This window comes from Castor canadensis, chromosome 4 (assembly GCF_047511655.1).
Source record: "Castor canadensis chromosome 4, mCasCan1.hap1v2, whole genome shotgun sequence".
NCBI classification, from domain to species: domain Eukaryota; kingdom Metazoa; phylum Chordata; class Mammalia; order Rodentia; family Castoridae; genus Castor; species Castor canadensis.
In genome coordinates this window covers 19433776-19446169 of record NC_133389.1, presented here as the reverse complement: position 1 = coordinate 19446169, position 12394 = coordinate 19433776, and positions in this window count along the sequence as shown.

Below are 12394 nucleotides of genomic sequence, written 5' to 3'. Positions count from 1 at the left end.
ATACATCTCAGCATGATCTAAGCTATGTTTAAACAGCTTTGTCGGGCCTTTTCTCACATTTGTGCATTTGTACAAGGACAATGCTGTGCCTCTATCCCATACTTTGGTCCTGGAGCCTGGTGTATGTCTCAACAGTGGCAGGAATGACATTAAAGGAGAAATGGCCTAGAGATACCTTACAGTTTTTGTAAGTGAATGGTCTATATATGAATCTCTTGATTATTTCAGATCATAAGAACTGACAGCAGATATATTGATATATTGTCCTGACCAATGAAAACCTGTACACAATGAGGTAGAAGGAGGTGCCACAAACGGTGACAACATTGAACTGGCAAGAACAATACAAAACACATAACCATAGACCACCTTCTCACTCGGGATGGTTATGAACCAAGTGTATTGGACCATCAGAACCCTCTCGGAAATGCAAAACTCAGTTCCACATGAGACTTACTGAATCAAATCTTCATTTTCATAAGATCCCCAGGGGGCTTGCATGCAGGTGCAACAGGAGAGATGCAGGTCCACCGTATTAAGAAACACAGCAATAGGCAGGGTAGCAGATGGAGCACAGCAGGTGGGGATCTCAGCAAGTCAGAGTTCTACTGTCCCTTGCGTGGCCCTTGGAAATTTTACCAAAGCTTTCTGAGGATCAGTGTCCTCAAGTATAAGCTGAGGCTGTGGTTGAGCCGGCTGTCATAATGAGCTACTGGCAGAAAGAGTCTTTCAATCCACATTGTGTAGGACCATTTGTGTGATGAGAGTCGAATAGCACGCATACCACACATTTGGTATGCTTAGCGAGTGCTATTAATAAAAATGTGAATCACAAACGTCACTCCCATTGACTTCCTATCTCTGGAAAAAAACCATACGCATTGCACAACTCATCGAATTGTCTCATTTTCCTTCTGAGAAAATCCTGAGAGGCAGGCCAGTGTTGACTCCACCAGGACTCCTGACAAGGAAGCAAAATGGCAACCCGTGACTTCTCCATTTTTTCATTACATTGCTTTGGTTCCTCCCTGTCTGAAACTCTTTAATCAGCAGGCTTTGTGCTCCGCCTGTAAAGTTTTGACTCTCGGTATTGAGTGCAAAGTAAATACTGACTAAGGTGGTGGCAAAGTCAAGATAGTCTTTGAAAGGCAGTTAATCTTGGTGTTGAGTGAAATCAGATGCCAGCCATAGACATGCTGTTGTTACAAATCTATTGTACAAAAGGGCTTAGAAGAATTCCTCTTTCCAGGTACCAGCTACCTCATACCAACGATTCTGGATGAGGAATGCCATCTATGTTTGGCGAGGACCAAGGAATATTTGACTTCACAAATCAATAACTAGTCTCAAAACTATTATTAACCTCTGATCTACAAATCAGACAGCAAGAAGAGATTATAGTAAGTGTGTACCACTGGTACAATGTAAACCTGTCGGTTAAACATTTACCAAAGGCCCTGCTAGAGACCTCTGATAAAAATGAACTAATTTGGCCATGTGTCCTTGCAACCCTCTGGAACATCAGAGGAAAATAGCTGCCTGACCCAACACATCCTAGCTCCTGGGGAAGGAGATTTCTCTGGGCTAAAAAGGTTTGCAGATATCATATGTTTCTTCCTTACCATGGGGTCCTACGTAGTAGAATTCACATTACGAGGTTTTTAAGTGTAGCTAATCTTTCTGAAGTTCTCAAAAATTTCTTCACAAGCTTGCCTACTCTAAGAAAGGGGGCAAGGATGTTTTGTTATTATTTCTTCATCCCCCTCAATTAGCCTGTTTTGTCCAGCATAGGTACTTAATAAATACTTGTTTTTGAGACAGGGTTTTGCTCTGTAGCCCAGGCTGGTGTTGAACTGAGTGCTGGGATTGCAGACATGTGTCACCATGTCTGGTTTGGTACTTATACTTTAAAATGATAAAGTTATTATTTCTACTGTGCTACAATTATCTATTACACAATAATCTACTTAAACACTTACTATATTGAATTGTGTGACTTATTTGTGTATCTATTTCCCTTCCCATGACATATCTTTTTTAAAAGATTGTTAAAATATTATCCAATACTGCTTCTCCATTACTTGGCACAGAACTCCAGAATTGTAGGTCCTGTTTATGCTTTTGTTGTTTTTGAGAAAATGGGGAGGCAGAAGAGAATAAGATATTTCCTTTCTTAGAAATATCTTAGTGATGGAGTTAGCAAGTTCTTCTTTAAAAATATAAGTACAATAAGATGTCACTCAACTAAAAGAGTAAGATGCAGAATTTCCCCATAAAAGGAAAATTAGGAAGTTAAGTGCTTTCAGTTATGTGGTAGGAGGAGAATTGAATTCCAAAGTTTAAAATGATTCTATGAAACCCTTTATTAAAATTTTCTGTGTTCACTGAAGGAAAATAAGCAGCTGAGAGCATGCTAAATAAGAAAATACCAATGATGCAGTGCATATCTTTAATTAGTACTAATGGTGCTATGTAATTAATTCAATTTACCATCCAGTCTTCAGCAGAAACTCTCCCTCCCCACAGTTTCCATAAGATGTCATAAATGAGCCTGATTTGCTGCAAATAAGTTGCTTTCATTTCCTGACAGTGGTTCTCCGCCATGCAAATGCTTGCTGCCTTCTGATCTTGTAAACTGGGCTCAGCCCCTACCCCAGGCATTTTATAGGAGAGCCCCAGATCATTTAGATATTTGAGGTAATTTTGGTTTCCTCTGGTTAGCCTAGCTCAAAAGTCCCCAAGACCCATGACCTTGCAGATTTCACTCTGTCTCTCCTAACTTCAAGTCCATTTACAGAAGTCATGTGCTCCTTACCCAATCTCAGCTCCTAGCTCCTAGTAAAGTCCAGAGTAACCTCCAAATTCCAGCCTTATTTCCCTTCAGGATGATTAACAGAATATAAATGTCTATTTTCTACCATTAATTCCTATTCTGCAGTTGTCAGTGATCTCACCTCTGCCGCATTTCATAAGGTTTCAAGGTCAACTATTCACCAGTTGCCATCCCTTACTCACTAATGATGTATTATAGTATGTGTCAGCTGATGGACAATTGACCCGCTCTTTTGATCAAAGACTTCAGATAATACACAAAGTCATAAACAGTGACTATCTTTTGGTAATTAAAGAAATAGCTTACATGCTTCAGAATGCAAAACAATATTCATATTGTATTACATATGTCACCCAAACAAAAAATAAAAAGAGATGAATTTTCATTTTCCACCCCAAAATGTGTTCAAGAAGAATGAGAAGAAAACAACTGTGAAGGAAGACAATAACCAAACTCTACATAAAGCAGAGTAGATCCAGACCAAAACTAATGTCATGTGAAGCAAATAAACATGAATGTGTATTTGTTTTTCTTAGTAGTTGACCTCTTGATGACATATGGAAGTCTAAGCTTTGGGGGAAAAGATGAAAAATTGATCTGATACCATGTTTTGGGGGAAAAGCCATTCTCGAGTCTACATCCATAGAGCAAAACTTGGAACCCATTATGACAGGGCGAGGGCTGTCATATAGTGTCTGTGTGGGAATTAGAAAAATGTTCCCCATCTTCCAGGCAGATGCAACCCCTCACCAAGTTTCCTGACCTACTAACTAGAGCACAGGACACATTGCAGGCTCTTTGCTCCCTCCACCAAATGATTTTTCCACCTTCAATAAATTGCACTAACAGCATCAAGCAATGTCCTATTTTAATTCCTTCAATGGCTGGTCATTGCTGCATGTATAAAATTTAGAGTTTATGTTTTAGCCCCAATCTTGTTCTTTCTCTTTTCTGGAACTCTGATTAGGCATATGTGAGACTTTTGTGGGGGGTTTTATTTGTTTCATGTTCATTGATTCTTATTGCAGTACTGGGAATTGAACCCAGGGCCTCGCACATGCCAGGCACATGCCCTACCACTGAACCACACCCTCAGCAGCCCTTTGTGTCTTTTAATGACGCTTTTCTATTTTTCATCTCTCTCTCTCTGCTGCATTCTGTACGTTTTCTCCAGACCTCTCTTCTGGTTCATTAATTCTTTCATCAGTCATGTGTGATACAATGGTAAATATGTCCATTGAGTTTTTATTTCAATCATTGAATTGCTTTTGTAAATTCTCATTTTTGAATTTGCAATATCTTTTTTGTTTGTTTCTTTCCTATTCCTTGAAGATATTTTCAAGCTTTGCTGATTTTTTTTGATACAGTAGGCTTAATATTTTTCAAAACATAATTTATTTTGGATAATTTAAATATTATGGATTTGTTTTCTTTTTGTGTTTCTCAATTTGTTTTCTTTCACTTATGGTAAATGGTTTCCTTGAATGTTCATTTACTCATTCCTGTGAACTCTGCATTTTCCTTGGAAGATTATTTGAGGGACTTGCTTAAAGCCCAGGATGAAAGTAACATTTGCTTCTTCCAGGCTCCTCAAAGTATTACCAGTCTGGGACAACTTTAGGATAATTTCATAGATTTTCTGGACTGCTCAGAATTTATGCTGTGAATTTGGGCTGCAAATCCATAGGATGACTTATTTTCCATTACAGCTTCTCTGGCCATAGGTTTGATCCTTCCTGATCTGTTAAGGTCTCAGAAGTCTTTCCTTGGGGTGAGTTTATTTCTGATTCATCATTAGACATTAAGTATGTAAACACTTTAGGGTTTATATGTAGATCTCCTATCTGACTCCTTACCTGAGCAAGCCAGGGCTTTGTCTTTCTTGCCTTTTTACCCAATAGGCCTTAACAACTGAAGTTCAGGAAAATTCCCTCAAATGGGAAAGCACCCTCAGTGTTCTTATTTTTCTAAGTTTTCACCTTTTCTTAGATTTTGACCTCATGGTTCTTTATTATCATGTGAGCTTTCATGTGCTTTGAAGGAGGCTTTTTTATTATTATTTTATTATACTATTGTTGTACTGGGGGTACATTATGACATTTACAGAAGTTCTTACAATATATCATAGTTGAATTCACCCTTCCATCATTCTCCTTTATCCCCCTCTGTCCTCATTCTTGGAATAGTTTCAACAGGTCTCATTTTCCAATTTTCATACATGTGTAAATAAAATTTGCACTACATTCACCCTCCTACACCCTTTTCTAGGAGATCTTTTTTAAAGTATATTTGATCCAGGCCATTTTTAGGCTAATTGTTTTCAGCAAGAAGCCGGGTTAGAACCTTTGGCTAGTCTCAGCATGGCAGTGAAAGTCTCATCTCAGTGTGTAACCTTGGGCAAGTGACTTAACCTATGAGCTCAGCTTGTTCCTCTGTAAAATGCAGATGGTAACAGTACCTAGCTCAAAAACCTGATGTGAAACATATCCAAAATTGGAAAAGAAAAGTGCTTAGAACAGTGTCTGGCCCATAGTAAGCATTCATTTTGGGTCGACTGCACTTTCTCAACCTGCAGTAGCTCTCACCACTGTCAGCTGCTCTCCTTCCACTCCTTCTCTTCTTGGCTTTTTTGTCACACTTGAACTTAAGGAGTGATATCTGGGGTTTCTGTTTCCCTAGTTAGACTGAAATTGCTAAGCAGCAGAGTGTGAACTCTCTCAGTAGAGAAGGCTTCATGGGAATTCCTAAGCACATGAGTTTGGAAATTGAGCTATGTGCAAACATACTACACTTTTGTATCTCAGTTTCCTTTTCTGTGAAATGGGGATAATAACAGCATGGCTGTGCAGGTTTGTAGTAGAAATTAAATAAGAACAGGCCTAAAGTCTCTTAGCACAATGCCCAACGTGTGATAAGAATGCTAGCTGCCAGTACCTTGGCTATCTTTTTTTGGTCACTCATGAAAAAGATCTACTTGAAGAATGCAGAGGCTAAAAAGTAGAGGCAAGGGACCATCTGGAAAGGTGAAGTACATTTTTGCTTTTTATTTCCAAAAGTGTATGTGACATGGTGTTTAGATGAAAACCAGGAAAGGGCTTCTCCTTGTGCCGCCACAATTCCTCCTTCATTCTGTAGGCCATTCCTTTAGCTAGTGTACACAGAGTTACAAAAAGAGCTTGGGGTGCCTCCTGGCTCATTGGGTTTTACCATTTGATTTACATTTAAAGCAATGAATTGTAAATGTTTGTGAAAGTCACTGGAGCAAAGGAATAACATGTCCCAAAGGATGCCAGGAAGAGAATCAGTCTCAGGCTGGGAATCCATGCCACGGGCATCCGGGGAACAAAATCCAAACCTGCTTTGAGAGCAGGTGGCAAAGGATGTAGCTGTCTCCTCTGCAAGGTCTTCTAACCCTACAGGCCTCCATTTGAGTAGGTTTTTACCCATGCTAGGCCCACATTCACCTGAACTTTGAATGTCACCATGATATATATGCACCATCGCCATCTTACCTGGAGGGGACGCTGTACATCATGGTCCCCATGCAGAGATGGTTTGGAAGTGAGTACAGGCCTTGAGTACATTTCAGGCCAGCTTTTTCTATCTCATATCTAAAGCCAAGAGGAGAATTAATGTTATAAAGTGAGTAACACTCCCTTATATTGAGGCTGGAAAGGAGGGATTAGATTTGTGGAAATAAACTGCAATTAAAAAATGAATAAATGAATGAATGAATAAATAAATACGTAGGTGAAAACCTATTTTGTTCCTGCTGGCTGTGTCAGCCAGATTGTGGTGACAATCATAGCTGCCAGTGTGCTGTCAATCATAGCCTCAGGGAGAGTGTGTGTTTATTTGAATAACTTTCTCAAGTGCTGATTTAAATGGAGGGATCGTCCTATTCTAGCCAAGTAAGAACTCTGTGTCCTTAAAATGAATTGACAGAAGCCCTTCTCACCTTAACTGCACACCGGGATCACAAAGGGAATTTTAAAACACTCAGATGCCCGGGCCCTGGCCCTGACTGAATCCAGTCAATATTCTAAAGGTAGGCTCCAGTGTTGGTATTTTTGTGTTTTTCCAGGATATTATAACATGCTACCAAGGCTAAGAACTGCTGAGTATTGACCTCGCCTCTTGTTGTTGTGGAGTAAATCCTAATAACACTTAGACTGGGCAAAGTATATTTCCAGATGATGGTAGGACAGGTGTTACTTTCCCCACTTTACAGACAGCAAAGTCAAGGCCTGTTATTTAGGCTTATTTGAGGTTTAGATTAACCACTGTTCAATTATCAAAGAGCAATAGATGCCTTTGAGGAGAAGACAGCTTTTTAACTTTTCCTTGGTCTTGAACAAAGAACTCGTAAACCATACATTCTTAGAACAGGGAAGGGCCTTGGTTGAAATGAGGAAACTGGGAATTAGAACAGAAGCTTAGCTCACTCATCTTTATGTTCCCTGCACTTGTTAGTATTGTGCATTCAACAAATATTTAATAAATTAAGTAAATGAGGATGACCAAATTCACATAGTCCCCATCCTTGGCTTCCAGTCACCGTTGTGCTCCCTCTGTGCCCCAGGTGGAGGTTGCACATTCCTGTGTGGGGACAGGAACCACACCTCTTACATTGTTTGGCTAAGTCAAGCTTTTAAATGGCCGGTCTCATTTTCCCCAAAGGACACTCGATTTATCTTTCAAGCATGTGTGAGGATTTTTTTATTCTAAAAATACGGTAGCTGTCTACAAAGCTGGGTCCCAGATTACCTCCTCCTTGCTTCTCCCTCCCCTTCCACTATATCATTTCTTTTTATAAGTATAAGAAAAGAACATTCATGAACAGCCTCATCTTCATGCAGGAATTGTACACTTGTTCACACTGGGGTCTGTCTCTTCCTCAGTTACAAAGAGCCAAGACTGGCAATTCTGTGAGAGTTTTCTCAGGCATGTGTCACCTTAGTTTTTCATAAGCTGTGCTTTCCCCACCTTTCCCCATCATATTGGCTTTCCCCTTCCTTTCTGAGGGTACTGTTCTCTTGTTGCCACTCTTCCAGGACTCTGATACAGCCAAACACACTGCTCTGACCTGTCACCCCCAGTCCACCAGTCCACTCCCTACTTTGTCTACCTGGCTCATCTCTGAGTTTGAGGATGGTGTGGGTAAGCTGGGGCTGGAGTTTGTGACTGTGGCACTTGAACTATGGGAAAAGTGAGGAGATACGACAGGTGGAGAGCAAAGGGGGGGGTAGAGACTGGGACTGGATCCTGGGCTGTGAGGTGCTGCAGAGGCTGAGAACATCAGAGGGAACTGAAACATTCTCACCATTGACCTCAGGCCATGGGGCTGTATGTCTGGATGGTTACTGTCATCATCAGTAGGGAAGAGCCCACCCCTCATGGACCCCAAAGGAAAAATGGGAGTCATATTCAGCATAGATAAACCCAAGCTTGAAAGGTGGAGATCTCTCAGTATTGAGAAGTTCTTCACGGGCTCTACACATGGTGGTACCCATCTTCCAACATGGACGGCTTTGATGCTGGGCACATAAGCTCCATGAACTGCTGGGGAATGAGCCCATCCTGAATGCATTCTCTCTCTACTGTCTAGGCACTGAGACAGAAATATTCATGGTGTGGACCACATAGACACAATATTGAGTCAGGCGTCCCTGTGCTGTAATTCTGGCAGCGTAGCATTGGGCTGGCTCCTTAGCCTCTATGGGCCTCAGTCATTTTTTTTTTAAATCTGTAAAATACTACCTATAGTATGGGGTGATTATGGCTAATATCAATTTGATATAAAAATTATTAAATTCCCATATATAGATTTTTGTGTTTGGTACTGAGATAAATAAGAGTTTTAAAATTTTTTTATAAAGACAAAGTGAACTTGGACTATTTTATTTATTATATGGAAATCCATTATAGAATATGAAAATAATTAATATTAATTATGACTCCTAAGAGTACTCTGAACTGTCAGTAAAATGTGTTCAATACTATTTACTAATTATTGTATTTCTACTGAATTCTCATTTTTTAGAAAATTAGTACTCCAAGTATGTTATATGATATCTCTCTGCTTATTTGAAAACATAACTAAAGAGAGGGTCAAAGTTGGTAGCTGTCAGGAAGAATCTGTAATTACAAATGTGGCCTCATGTTTTGAATCAGTTGTTAGAAATAAGGTCAGTGGTCCATTTTCAAGGCACTTAAAACTGGATGGGGTAAATCAGATGGAGTGAGAGAATGAGTTACCTGCCAGAAAATTCATTTCACATGAAGACCTTCCCACCACAAAGACCGATAACTACCCAAAGCCCACCTCTAAACCTTGACCAATCCCGAGAGGCGTATTTTAAATAACCCAATAGGAATTAGGTAATGTCTAGCAAAGGAATGTAAACCCCATAGTACTCAGCCAATGAAGAACCGGGGAGGGACTTGCACACTAGACAATATAATGCTTATTGTAACAGCTTCTGTGATCTCTGCTCATCAGGCACCAGACTTTGCAAGGTCACCATTAAAGTCTCACTTTCACTGTACTCCACATGTCTCTGAATCCATTCTTTGAGTTTGGATAGGTGAGTGTATTTCTCACACAGTGAAAATAGGGGTGGAGGGTTGGAAGCAAGAAATGAAATCTGAGGAGAATTTCTGGCCTTCTCCATGGAAGGCCCATGCTGTGTTGTGTATTTGGGGCTCACAAGTTGTGTGTGTGTGTGTGTGTGTTTCTTAAATCATGATGTAGAAGATAACTGATACAATCAATTCAAAATGACCTTAGAGGTACTAAATTTCAGAAATAGCAGCCAAAACCCATAAATTTCAAGTACAAATGGGATGAAGTGTATTAGATTGTTTTACAAAGCGCATATAAAATTTTATATTTTTCATTTTGCCACCTCAAAACACACTTTACAAACATGAGCTAATTAATCTTAAAAACTACCCCTCCCTGCCATTATTATTAAGATCTTTATTCCCTGCTGGGAAAATGGAAGAGAGTGTGATTAAACTATATATTTAATTAGGATCCAAGAGTCTTAAGTATTAGTCCTCAATTTTAACTAATCACTGGAACATTATTTGGGTTGGGAAAAAGAAACCAAAAAAAAAAAAATAACAACCAAACTATTGGATAACCTTTTATGGCCAATTATTCATTTCAGAACGGTCTGGTCATGAAAAGAATTCTAGCATTTTCTTCTCTTAATAAAGCACTGTTGTCATGGAAATGTTTCAGTTCCCTCTGTCCTCCAATTGCCTGCATGAGAACAGACCATAAACAAGGAGATTAGCAGAGGCCGAGGGAAGTCTTTGATGACAGGAGTGGGTTCCTGACAGGCTTATTACAGCTTTGCCAACGTCCATCTCCCAGGCGAAGGAGGACAGAATAAAAGAGCACTCCTGAGGCTCAGCTGTGCTCAGCTGTGTGACAATGGCTGCTTATCCTAACTGCTTAGAACCCTGCCTCCTTCTAAGCCACATGCACTAATCCATTACCGTTCATTGTGCAGAAGTCTCACTGTGTCTTGATCAGCTAATAAAAATGAAGCTGTTTATGAGGAACTCAGTGATGTCTCTCCAAGATGATTTCTTCCAGCCTTGGGAGTTGACCCTTTCCAGACAGCTTAGATCTGTTCATTTAATCAAGTGATATTGTGGACTGACTTAGTGATTCATTTCATTCAGCCTGGGGAACCTGCCCAGTGTATGATTTTATATTCCCCATATAAGATATTCTACTTAAATTCTTTCATGGAGGAGCTATGCATCACATTCCATGAATTTGTTTAAACACAGTGGGATGGAAGAGCAATTATGAAATTTAATGGTGCAGCCGGGGGATCCCATGTTTGAGTCTGGGTTCCATAGCAAGACTGTCTTTAAAAAAAAAAAAAAAAAGTACAACTTGGAGCCAGAATGTTTTATATTCTTAGTGGATCAGAAAAGGGAAGTAGAAATTTCTATCGCAACTGACACCTGGATCTGCAATTCCTAAGCGCGCTGCTGTTCTATTTCATTCCTGTGTGGTATTCCTCCCACATCCCCAGCAATATGTGATATGTTTCTTTTGCAGAACTGGAGAAAAAGAAATGAGTTTGGTTTTGAGATTTCCACGATGACTCTAGAAATGGATGATATCCTGGGAGTGAGTGTGGAAACTCAGATTGGCTCTGAGAGCAGGAGTCTAGGAAACACATCTGCCTCTCCCTCTATTTCCCACACACCTGTGCGTGAAGGAACACTGCCCATAGCAGCACACACACACACACACACACACACACACACACACACACAGAGGCGCACACACACACACACACACAGAGGCGCACACACACACACACACACACACACACACAGAGGCGCACACATATATGCACATAGCTAGTGTAGAGTGCCGAGAGGGATCATATTTATTCTTCAAGAGAGAGACAAGGATAGTTTAGTCTAAACTTCTAGCATTTATAATTCACATGACAAGTCATATAATTTCCTTTATAAAACTGCAGGTGAAAGGCAAGAACAAATAGCCCATCACACGAGGCCAGACTGCTGGTGATCAAGCCAGCATTCCCACAGCAGCGTGAGGGCCCATGATCACACTCATGGTGTAAACTTGAAATGTTAAAGGCACTGGGCGCCAGCAGCTCACACCTGTAATCCTAGCTACTGAGGAGGCAGCGATCAGGAGGATTGCAGTTCAAAGCCAGCCCAGGGCAGATAATTTGCAAAACTCCATCTTAAAAAAAACCCATCACAAAATAAGGGCTGGAGGAGTGGCTCAAGTGGTAAGAGCACCTGCCTAGCAAGTGTGAGGCCCTGAGTTCAAACCCCAATGCTGTCAAAAAAAAGAAAAAGGTTAAAGGCTATAAGTGAAATCCTCAACACACTGTGGCACTCAGTGTCTGCCTTTATGACAATAAATGATAAAAGCTCTCTCTAACTCTGTTGCCCACTGACCTAACTCCCTTTTGCTTGAATTTATTTTAATTCTTTGGCCCCATCTCTTGCGGTGATAACTTTCATAAGCCTCTGTCTGTGTAAAATATAAAAATGTTTAAACTTCAAGATGGGGTCTCAAACTTGTGTGTTCTAGAATATAATGACTGTCTCTCTCTCATGTGTTTGTGGTTTTATAAGCCTTTATCCTCTCATGCTAATCCTTTGTTTTCCCAGGGTATAGGCTTGTCGTTTTCAATAGTTATTCTCACGTGAAAGCACAACTCTGTGAAGCTTTTATACAGGTAGAGATCACACTTGGTGGAACAAGGTTGTTTGTGTATTACAAAGCAATCCATTGAATCCGCTGAATATTTGGAATGTATAGGAATGTATAGATACAGTTCGGTGCTTAGTAACACCCACTAATTCATTTGTACACCAGCCTTGTGTGTCAGGGAAGGTGAGCGTATGTGAATATCCTTGTCTTCCTTACTGCAATGGGAAATTTGTCCTAGAGGAAAGATCTACTTGAGAGAGACATTTCTCTCTTCAAAATAATCATCTTTGATTCACTTGTCTTAAGGGGGAGCTATATCAGCTCCTCAGTTA